Source organism: Thalassophryne amazonica, chromosome 20, assembly GCF_902500255.1.
Source record: "Thalassophryne amazonica chromosome 20, fThaAma1.1, whole genome shotgun sequence".
Classification (NCBI taxonomy): domain Eukaryota; kingdom Metazoa; phylum Chordata; class Actinopteri; order Batrachoidiformes; family Batrachoididae; genus Thalassophryne; species Thalassophryne amazonica.
In genome coordinates this window covers 67,078,182-67,089,663 of record NC_047122.1, presented here as the reverse complement: position 1 = coordinate 67,089,663, position 11,482 = coordinate 67,078,182, and the positions used below count along the sequence as shown (strand labels likewise).

The 11,482-nt window shown below is 42.1% G+C and overlaps 1 long non-coding RNA gene across 1 annotated transcript; it reads right to left on the bottom strand.

Annotated features, from left to right (window-relative positions):
• Nucleotides 1–1,732: 1,732 nt before the first annotated feature.
• Nucleotides 1,733–4,613, bottom strand: LOC117502236. Its single transcript, XR_004558239.1, has 3 exons — nucleotides 4,602–4,613; nucleotides 3,745–3,750; nucleotides 1,733–1,905 (listed from the first exon to the last, which is right to left on the bottom strand). It is a non-coding gene; the product is annotated as an uncharacterized LOC117502236 (long non-coding RNA).
• Nucleotides 4,614–11,482: the final 6,869 nt, after the last annotated feature.

Here is an 11,482-nt window from a genome sequence, read left to right as displayed (position 1 = left end):
TATTGTATGGCCTTGCCTTACAGTATAAAGCGCCTTGGGGCAACTGTTTGTTGTGATTTGGCGCTATATAAAAAAAATGTGTCTTTTTGCAAGGAATGTTTTTGCAGTTTTTGCTCTATGGCAAGATGCATTATCATCTTGAAAAATGATTTCATCATCCCCAAACATCCTTTCAATTGTCCAAAATATCAACATAAACTTGTGCATTTATTGATGATGTAATGACAGCCATCTCCCCAGTGCCTTTACCTGACATGCAGCCCCATATCATCAATGACTGTGGAAATTTACATGTTCTCTTCAGGCAGTCATCTTTATAAATCTCATTGGAACGGCACCAAACAAAAGTTCCAGCATCATCACCTTGCCCAATGCAGATTCGAGATTCATCACTGAATATGACTTTCATCCAGTCATCCACAGCCCACAATTGCTTTTCCTTAGCCCATTGTAACCTTGTTTTTTTCTGTTTAGGTGTTAATGATGCCTTTCGTTTAGCTTTTCTGTATGTAAATCCCATTTCCTTTAGGCCGTTTCTTACAGTTCGGTCACAGACGTTGACTCCAGTTTCCTGACGTTGACTCCAGTTTCCTCCCATTCGTTCCTCATTTGTTTTGTTGTACATTTTTCGATTTTTGAGACATATTGCTTTAAGTTTTCTGTCTTGACGCTTTGATGTCTTCCTTGGTCTACCAGTATGTTTGCCTTTAACAACCTTCCCACGTTGTTTGTATTTGGTCCAGAGTTTAGACACAGCTGACTGTGAACAACCAACATCTTTTGCAACATTGCATGATGATTTACTCTCTTTTAAGAGTTTGATAATCCTCTCCTTTGTTTCAGTTGACATCTCTCGTGTTGGAGCCATGATTCATGTCAGTCCACTTGGTGCAACAGCTCTCCAAGGTGTGTTCACTCCTTTTTAGATGCAGACTAACGAGCAGATCTGATATGATGCAGGTGTTAATTTGGGGGATGAAAATTTACAGGGTGATTCCATAATTGTTTCCTCAGAATTGAGTGATTCCATATTTTTTTCCTCTGCTTGGTCTAAAAAAGTAACCGTTACTGACTGCCACAATCTTTTTTTCTTGATTTCTTATAGTGTTTCTTAAAGCCAGAAAGTTGCCATTTGAAATGACTTTAGTTTTGTGTCATGTCTGTGATCTGCTTTTTTTCTACAAAATTAAAACAACTGAATGAACATCCTCTGAGGCCGGTGATTCCATAATTTTTGCCAGGGGTTGTAGTAGTAACAGTTATAGGTTGTTGCTGTTGTTAATACGGTGTACCCAGAAAGTTTTCACAGTGCTTCACTTTTTCCACATTTTGTTATTTTACAGCCTTATTCCAAAATAGATGAAATTATTTTTCCCCTCAATTCTACTCACTACACCCCATAATGATAACATGAAAAGTTTTTTTTTGTAGTTTTTGCAAATTTATTAAAAATAAAAACTAAGTCATCATGCGTACATAAAGCATTCACAGCCTTTGCTCAGTACTTTGTTGTTGCACCTTGAGCAGCGAATACAGCCTCAGGTCTTCTTGAATATGATGCCACAAGCTTGGTGCACCATCTTTGGGCAGTTTGGTCCATTCCTCTTTGCAGCACCTCTCAAGCTCCATCAGGTTGGATGGGGAGCGTCGGTGCACAGCCATTTTCAGATCTCTCCAGAGATGTTCAATCGGATACTGGTCTGGGCCACTCAAGGACATTCACAGAGCATTTGCATCTGTATCAGATGCATAAAGTGCTTTACAATAATGCCTCACATTCACCCTGATGTCAGGGTGCTGCTATAAAAGGCACTCACTTCACACCGGGAGAAAGTAGGGGATTAAGGATCTTGCCCAAGAGCCGTTAATGATTTTCCTTTCAGGCTGGGATTTGAACCAAGGAACCTCCAGTATCAAGCCCAATGCCTAACCACTACACCATCACCTCCATGTAGTTGTCCTGAAGCCACTCCTTTGATATCTTGGCTGTGTGCTTAGGGTCATTGTCCTGCTGAAAGATGAACCGTCACTCCAGTCTGAGGTCCATAGCGCTCTTGAGCAGGTTTTCATCCAGGATGTCTCTGTACATTGCTGCATTCATCTTTCCCTCAATCCTGACTAGTCTCCCAGTTTCTGCTGCTGAAAAACATCTCCACAGCATGATGCTGCCACCACCATGCTTCACTGTAGGGATGGGGCCTGGTTTCCTCCAAACATGATGCCAAAGAGTTCAATCTTTGTCTCATCAGAGCAGAGAAATTTGTTTCTCCTGGTCTGAGAATCCTTCAGGTGCCTTTTGTCAAACTCCAGGTGGGCTGCCATGTGCCTTTTACTAAGGAGTGGCTTCCGTCTGGAGACTCTACCATACAGGCCTGATTGGTGGATTGCTGTAGAGATGGTTGTCCTTCTGGAAGGTTCTCCTCTCTCCACAGAGGAATGCTGGAGCTCTGACAGAGTAACCATCGGGTTCTTGGTCACCTCCCTGACTAAGATCCTTCTCCTCCGATCACAGTTTAGACGGGCGTCCAGCTCTAGGAAGAGTCCTGGTGGATCTGCCTCTACTGGTGGTTGGCTCTCACTGCGGTATTGTATCACTTCCTGTTCCGGAGCACAGCGGTGTTTTTCTGTATCTGTTAGCTGTTTAATCTGCGCAGTTAGATTGATCTAGTTATCTAGATTACGATTTGTTTCCCAGTGTAATCTTTACGTGCCTTAACTAAAGCACTCCTTCTGCTGAATCACCTCTAAATTATTTACACATTATTCACTTTGCGTGTTTGTAGGAATCCGCTAGCTTAGCGTAGCTACTAGCTCTTAGCCGATTTAGCATGGCGGCTTCTCCTGTCTCTCCCGCGCTTTTCTGCTCTGGGTGTGAAATGTTTAGTTATTCCTCGGCCTCCTTTAGCAGTAACGGTACTTGTAATAAGTGTAGCTTATTCGTAGCTTTGGAGGCCAGGCTGGGCGAATTGGAGACTCGGCTCCGCACCGTGGAAAATTCTACAGCTAGCCAGGCCCCTGTAGTCGGTGCGGACCAAGGTAGCTTAGCCGCCGTTAGTTCCCCCCTGGCAGATCCCAAGCAGCCGGGAAAGCAGGCTGACTGGGTGACTGTGAGGAGGAAGCGTAGCCCTAAACAGAAGCCCCGTGTACACCGCCAACCCGTTCACATCTCTAACCGTTTTTCCCCACTCGACGACACACCCGCCGAGGATCAAACTCTGGTTATTGGCGACTCTGTTTTGAGAAATGTGAAGTTAGCGACACCAGCAACCATAGTCACTTGTCTTCCGGGGGCCAGAGCAGGCGACATTGAAGGAAATTTTAAACTGCTGGCTAAGGCTAAGCGTAAATTTGGTAAGATTGTAATTCACGTCGGCAGTAATGACACCCGGTTACGCCAATCGGAGGTCACTAAAATTAACATTAAATCGGTGTGTAACTTTGCAAAAACAATGTCGGACTCTGTAGTTTTCTCTGGGCCCCTCCCCAATCGGACCGGGAGTGACATGTTTAGCCGCATGTTCTCCTTGAATTGCTGGCTGTCTGAGTGGTGTCCAAAAAATGAGGTGGGCTTCATAGATAATTGGCAAAGCTTCTGGGGAAAACCTGGTCTTTTTAGGAGAGACGGCATCCATCCCACTTTGGATGGAGCAGCTCTCATTTCTAGAAATCTGGCCAATTTTCTTAAATCCTCCAAACCGTGACTATCCAGGGTTGGGACCAGGAAGCAGAGTTGTAGTCTTACACACCTCTCTGCAGCTTCTCTCCCCCTGCCATCCCCTCATTACCCCATCCCCGTAGAGACGGTGCCTGCTCCCAGACCACCAATAACCAGCAAAAATCTATTTAAGCATAAAAATTCAAAAAGAAAAAATAATATAGCACCTTCAACTGCACCACAGACTAAAACAGTTAAATGTGGTCTATTAAACATTAGGTCTCTCTCTTCTAAGTCCCTGTTGGTAAATGATATAATAATTGATCAACATATTGATTTATTCTGCCTAACAGAAACCTGGTTACAGCAGGATGAATATGTTAGTTTAAATGAGTCAACACCCCCGAGTCACACTAACTGTCAGAATGCTCGTAGCACGGGCCGAGGGGGAGGATTAGCAGCAATCTTCCATTCCAGCTTATTAATTAATCAAAAACCCAGACAGAGCTTTAATTCATTTGAAAGCTTGTCTCTTAGTCTTGTCCATCCAAATTGGAAGTCCCAAAAACCAGTTTTATTTGTTATTATCTATCGTCCACCTGGTCGTTACTGTGAGTTTCTCTGTGAATTTTCAGACCTTTTGTCTGACTTAGTGCTTAGCTCAGATAAGATAATTATAGTGGGCGATTTTAACATCCACACAGATGCTGAGAATGACAGCCTCAACACTGCATTTAATCTATTATTAGACTCTATTGGCTTTGCTCAAAAAGTAAATGAGTCCACCCACCACTTTAATCATATCTTAGATCTTGTTCTGACTTATGGTATGGAAATAGAAGACTTAACAGTATTCCCTGAAAACTCCCTTCTGTCTGATCATTTCTTAATAACATTTACATTTACTCTGATGGACTACCCAGCAGTGGGGAATAAGTTTCATTACACTAGAAGTCTTTCAGAAAGCGCTGTAACTAGGTTTAAGGATATGATTCCTTCTTTATGTTCTCTAATGCCATATACCAACACAGTGCAGAGTAGCTACCTAAACTCTGTAAGGGAGATAGAGTATCTCGTCAATAGTTTTACATCCTCATTGAAGACAACTTTGGATGCTGTAGCTCCTCTGAAAAAGAGAGCTTTAAATCAGAAGTGTCTGACTCCGTGGTATAACTCACAAACTCGCAGCTTAAAGCAGATAACCCGTAAGTTGGAGAGGAAATGGCGTCTCACTAATTTAGAAGATCTTCACTTAGCCTGGAAAAAGAGTCTGTTGCTCTATAAAAAAGCCCTCCGTAAAGCTAGGACATCTTTCTACTCATCACTAATTGAAGAAAATAAGAACAACCCCAGGTTTCTTTTCAGCACTGTAGCCAGGCTGACAAAGAGTCAGAGCTCTATTGAGCTGAGTATTCCATTAACTTTAACTAGTAATGACTTCATGACTTTCTTTGCTAACAAAATTTTAACTATTAGAGAAAAAATTACTCATAACCATCCCAAAGACGTATCGTTATCTTTGGCTGCTTTCAGTGATGCCGGTATTTGGTTAGACTCTTTCTCTCCGATTGTTCTGTCTGAGTTATTTTCATTAGGTACTTCATCCAAACCATCAACATGTTTATTAGACCCCATTCCTACCAGGCTGCTCAAGGAAGCCCTACCATTATTTAATGCTTCGATCTTAAATATGATCAATCTATCTTTGTTAGTTGGCTATGTACCACAGGCTTTTAAGGTGGCAGTAATTAAACCATTACTTAAAAAGCCATCACTTGACCCAGCTATCTTAGCTAATTATAGGCCAATCTCCAACCTTCCATTTCTCTCAAAAATTCTTGAAAGGGTAGTTGTAAAACAGCTAACTGATCATCTGCAGAGGAATGGTCTATTTGAAGAGTTTCAGTCAGGTTTTAGAATTCATCATAGTACAGAAACAGCATTAGTGAAGGTTACAAATGATCTTCTTATGGCCTCGGACAGTGGACTCATCTCTGTGCTTGTTCTGTTAGACCTCAGTGCTGCTTTTGATACTGTTGACCATAAAATTTTATTACAGAGATTAGAGCATGCCATAGGTATTAAAGGCACTGCGCTGCGGTGGTTTGAATCATATTTGTCTAATAGATTACAATTTGTTCATGTAAATGGGGAATCTTCTTCACAGACTAAAGTTAATTATGGAGTTCCACAAGGTTCTGTGCTAGGACCAATTTTATTCACTTTATACATGCTTCCCTTAGGCAGTATTATTAGACGGTATTGCTTAAATTTTCATTGTTACGCAGATGATACCCAGCTTTATCTATCCATGAAGCCAGAGGACACACACCAATTAGCTAAACTGCAGGATTGTCTTACAGACATAAAGACATGGATGACCTCTAATTTCCTGCTTTTAAACTCAGATAAAACTGAAGTTATTGTACTTGGCCCCACAAATCTTAGAAACATGGTGTCTAACCAGATCCTTACTCTGGATGGCATTACCCTGACCTCTAGTAATACTGTGAGAAATCTTGGAGTCATTTTTGATCAGGATATGTCATTCAAAGCGCATATTAAACAAATATGTAGGACTGCTTTTTTGCATTTACGCAATATCTTTAAAATCAGAAAGGTCTTGTCTCAGAGTGATTTCTCAACTGTTTGTTGTGATTTGGCGCTATATAAAAAAATTGATTGATTGATTGATTGATCTGAACTTCTTCCATTTACAGATGATGGAGGCCACTGTGCTCATTGGGACCTTCAAAGCAGTTTCTGTATTCTTCCCCAGATTCGTGCCTCCAGACAATCCTGTCTCTGAGGTCTACAGACAATTCCTTTGACTTCATGCTTGGTTTGTGCTCTGACTGTCAACTGTGGGACCTTATATGTAGACAACTGGGTGTATTTCCAAATCATGTCCAGTCAACTGAATTTACCCCAGGTGGACTCCAGTTAAGCTGTAGAAACATCTCAAGGATGATCAGTGGAAACAGGAGGCACCTGAGCTCAATTTTGAGCTTCATGGCAAAGACTGTGAATACTTATGTAGGGAAAAATAAATAGTTTCATCCATTTTGCAATAAGGCTGTAACATAACAAAATGTAGAAAGTGAAGTGCTGTGAATACTTTCTGGATGCACTGTACAAATGTAGATCCATTCACAGTTATCCCTCAAAAAATAAAATTATTCTTAATTTTAGGGGGAGAATCCTTTTTTTTATTATTTATTATTTATGTGGTCAACTTTCAATTTTCTGATTTTGGCTACTGGTCCGGTAATAAATATCGGTGGTTTTGTTTGACTCGTTACACTCAGACAGACAGAACAACACACAGAGCCACTAAAAAAAACATTAAGTACAACATTAAATTAAAAAAGGGTGAAATGCAGAGGACAAATTTTGTTTATACATACAATGACAAATAAAGGAAGTTATATATCAGTATTATTTCTACATTTATTCTTCACAGCGTTAGATGTTTTTGCAGTATCAGTCATTCTGTTGATATCATGTGAGATGCCACCAAAGTATTTCTGTAATGGATTTGTGAAACGGAGTCGTGTCACCACTGGTTTTATAGTTGGTGACATACGTATAAAAACCAGGTGCTACGTGTAAAATTGTACACTTCTCTGGTCAGTTTTTGGTTTGTAATGAAACAAGGCCTAACTCAGTTTTTGATTTCTGTTTATGTTGTGTTTGGGTTCTGATGTGACCCCAAATGCAGAGAAGAAACAGTGATGAGTTCAAATGCTATTCTTTAATGAAAACCCCAAAATACAGCCCTAAATCATACACCATGATCAAACTATTCAAAGTACAAAAGCAAAAACCAAAGAGCAGCGTCAGAGGGTTGTTTTGTTGTTGTTGTTGTTGTTGTTTTTTTAAGCAGCTCTAAATCAGGAGATGCAACTTGGACAACACAAACACACAGAAATACTGACAAAAAAAAACAAAAAAAAACTGACACTTGAAAAGCAGGGTTTAAGTAAACTGGGAGGTGATTACAACTGGCTACAGGTGCACTGATTGTTGAATGAGTTCAGGTGTGAATGCAAACAGGAAGAAAGCAAACCAAACAAGAACAGAGAAGACTGTGTCAAAGTAAAACAGGAAAGGTGTGAAACTGACAAAACAATAAATTAAAACCAACATTTAGAAGCAAACCTAAACCTCAATAAAACTTAGAAACCAGACTGAAACTGGATACACACTTACAGAATAAACCACAACTAAAAATACTAAAGAGTCACATGGACTAACACAGAATCAATTACTGGAATATAGAACACAAACTCAACCAAAACTGGAATGACTTTAGAATCAACACAAAGCTGAGAACACATCACTAGATACTAAAAAAAAAACCCACCAGGGACAGACAGGAGGGACAAGAACCACAGCAGTAGATGTCACATGGGTAGTGAGTATTCTGCTGGTATTATACGAGGTCTATCCATAAAGTATTGTACCTTTTTTTTTTTTAACTATATGGATTTGATTCATATGTTTTCACGTCAGACATGCTTGAACCCTCGTGCGCATGCATGAGTTTTTCCACGCCTGTCAGTGACGTCATTCGCCTGTGAGCACGCCTTGTGGAAGGAGTGGTCCCACCCCGTCGTCGGATTTTCATTGTCTGGAAATGGCGGAATGATTTGAGATTTTTTTCCATCAGAATTTTTTCAGAAGCTGTTAGAGACTGGCACCTGGAAACTATTCGAAAAATTTATCTGGCTTTCGGTGAAAATTTTACGGGCTTCACAGAGAATAAGGTCTGTTAGTACAGCTTTAAGGACCCCTTTAAGGATGCTCAGCGCACTGCGCTCTGAGCTGTGATGACACGGCACAAGCCACCGGACCATTTCTAAATGGATGGCTCTGTGGATACGAGACCGTCGTGTGCTCTTTCTCTGGTTATCACAAGAGCTTGACATCAGCCATTTTCCAGCAGATTTCACTTTTAACAAGAGATTTTGTCATGGAAAGCCGCGTGGAGGCTTTGTGCGTCACGACCGATTCGCTTTGGAAGCGAGACAAAGGAACACCTCCGTTTCGGCGTGTCAGAGGACAAGTTTGGACATGTCTATCTCGACTTTCAGTGCTTACCAGTCCAGTAAGTATCAGTGAAATTGTGGAGAGCTGGACATGTCCAAACTTGTCCTCTGACATGCCGAAACGGAGGTGTTCCTTTGTCTCGCTTCCAAAGCGAATCGGTCGTGACACGCGAAGCCTCTGCACGGCTTTCCATGACAAAATCTCTTATTAAAAGTGAAATCTGCTGGAAAATGGCTAATGTCCAGCTCTTGTGATAACCAGAGAAAGAGCACACGACGGTCTCGTATCCACAGAGCCGTCAGCTCAGAAATGGTCCGGTGGCTTGTGCCGTGTCGTCACAGCTCAGAGCGCAGCATGCTGAGTGTCCTTAAAGGGGTCCATAAAGCTGGACTAACAGACCTTATTCTCTGTGAAGCCCGTAAAATTTTCACCGAAAGCCAGATAAAGTTTTCGAATAGTTTCCAGGTGCCAGTCTCTAACAGCTTCTGAAAAAATTGTGATGGAAAAAAACCCCAAATCATTCCGCCATTTCCAGACAAAGAAAATCCGACGACGGGGCGGGACCACTCCTTCCACAAGGCATGCTCACAGGCGAATGACGTCACCGACAGGCGTGGAAAAACTCACGCATGCGCACAAGGGTTCAAGCTTGTCTGACGTGAAAACATATGAATCAAATCCTTCTTCTTCTTTGTCTTTCGGCTGTTCCTGTTAGGGGTCACCACAGCAGATGAATCGTATCTATCTCACCCTGTCCTCTGTATCTTCCTCTGTCACACCAACCACCTGCATGTCCTCTCTCAGCACATCCATGAACCTCCTCTTTGGTCTCCCTCTTCTCCTCCTGCCTGGTGGATCCATCCTCAGCATCCTTCTCCCTATATACCCTGGGTCCCTCCTCTGCACATGTCCAAACCATCTCAATCTCGCCTCTCTGACTTTGTCTCCAAACCGTCCCACCTGAGCTGTCCCTCTGATATGTTCATTCCTAATCTTGTCCATTCTTGTCACTCCCAAAGAGAATCTCAACATCTTCAGCTCTGCCACCTCCAGCTCTGCCTCCTGTCTTTTTGTTAGTGCCAATGTCTCTAAACCATACAACATAGCTGGTCTCACTACTGTTTTGTAAACTTTCCCCTTCACTCTTGCTGATATTCTTCGGTCACAAATCACTCCTGCCACCTTTCTCCACCCACTCCACCCTGCCTGCACTCTCTTCTTCACCTCTCTACCACACTCTCCATTACTTTGAACAGTTGACCCCAAATATTTAAACTCATCTACTTTCACCACTTCTACTCCTTGTAACTGCACTATTCCACTGGGCTCCCTCTCATTCACACACATGTACTCAGTCTTGCTTCTACTGACTTTAATTCCCCTTCTCTCCAAAGCATATCTCCACTTCTCCAGACCAGACTCAACTTGCTCTCTACTCTCACTACAGATCACAATGTCATCTGCAAACATCATAGTCCATGGGGACTCCTGTCTGATCTCATCTGTCAACCTGTCCATCACCACTGCAAACAAGAAAGGACTCAGAGCTGATCCTTGGTGTAATCCCACCTCCACCTTGAATGAGTCTGTCATTCCGACTGCGCATCTCACCGCTGTCACACTATTCTTGTACATGTCCTGCACTACCCTAACATACTTCTCTGCCACTCCAGACTTCCTCATACAATGCCACAACTCTTCTCTTGGCACCCTATCATAAGCTTTTTCTAAGTCCACAAACACATAATGTAACTCTTTCTGTCCTTCTCTGTACTTTTCCAACAGTATTCTCAGAGCAAACATTGCATCTGTAGTGCTCTTTCTCGGCATGAAACCATATTGCTGCTCACAGATCTTCACCTGTTTTCTAAGCCTAGCTTCTACTACTCTTTCCAATAACTTCATGCTGTGGCTGATCAGCTTTATGCCTCTGTAGTTACTGCAGCTCTGCACATCACCCTTGTTCTTTAAAATATGAACCAGCACACTTCGTCTCCACTCCTCAGGCATCCTCTCACTTCCAAGATTTTATTAAACAATCTGGTTAGAAACTCTACTGCCATCTCTCCTAGACATTTCAATGCCTCCATTGGAATGTCATCTGGACCAACTGCCTTTCCACTCTTCATTCTCTTCGTAGTAGCCCTCACTTCTTCCTTGCTAATCTCTTTTACTTCCTGATTTACTCTCACCACATCATCCAGCCTTTTCTCTCGCTCATTTTCTTTATTCATCAACTCTTCGAAATATTCCCTCCACCTTCTCAGCACACACTCCTCACTTGTCAGCACATTACCATGTGCATCTTTTACCATCCTAACCTGCTGCACATCCTTTCCAGCTCTGTCCCTTTGTCTGGCCAATCTTCATAACGTCTAATGGGCAACACACCAGTCAGCTGTGAGCCACCAAATTAAAGGTGTTTGAGGGATCTGTGGTACCGGAGCTGAACTATACACGGTGACTGTGTGTACTGTGGCCTTCAGTCCCGCATGCACCTGTTGTGAGAAGGAATAGAAACATGACAAAGTGGTAAATTCTGCAGAATCACAACTTTTTTTTGGAATGTGTTGCATAAATTGATGATGATGAAATGAGATGAAGTTGATCAAACACAACAAGAAATCATGTGGGTTTATACTGTCTGTTAAGAAAAAGCAGCGACTCTTCTTTGCGCCCCTCACAGAAATTTGAGGTTCTCACCTTGTCCCTGAGTGTGAGACCAGATTCCCAATGGAGGAATGAGATTTTTGCCACTTACATCTGTGAGCGTGT